The sequence below is a fragment of the Osmerus eperlanus genome, chromosome 20, assembly GCF_963692335.1.
Source record: "Osmerus eperlanus chromosome 20, fOsmEpe2.1, whole genome shotgun sequence".
NCBI classification, from domain to species: Eukaryota; Metazoa; Chordata; class Actinopteri; order Osmeriformes; family Osmeridae; genus Osmerus; species Osmerus eperlanus.
In genome coordinates, this window is record NC_085037.1 from 11,373,569 (window position 1) to 11,373,821 (window position 253).

Genomic DNA, 253 nt, shown 5'->3' on the forward strand with positions numbered 1-253 from the left:
CACCAAGCAACCGCGGAAAGTCTGGATCTGCAAACTTTGGACGACATCACAGCTGAGCGGCCAATCACCATTAATGCGATAACCATCGCCGACATGGACTTCAAAGAGGGCAGTGAGGTAACAGTGTAGAGTTCTGTGTGTGTGTGTGTGTGTATTAGTGGCGAGGGCTTAAATATACCTCTAAAGCCGATCACAACCGTCTCTACAGCGCAGCCTGGCTCCTCATCCTGGAGGAAGTCTGGGTGAACTCAAG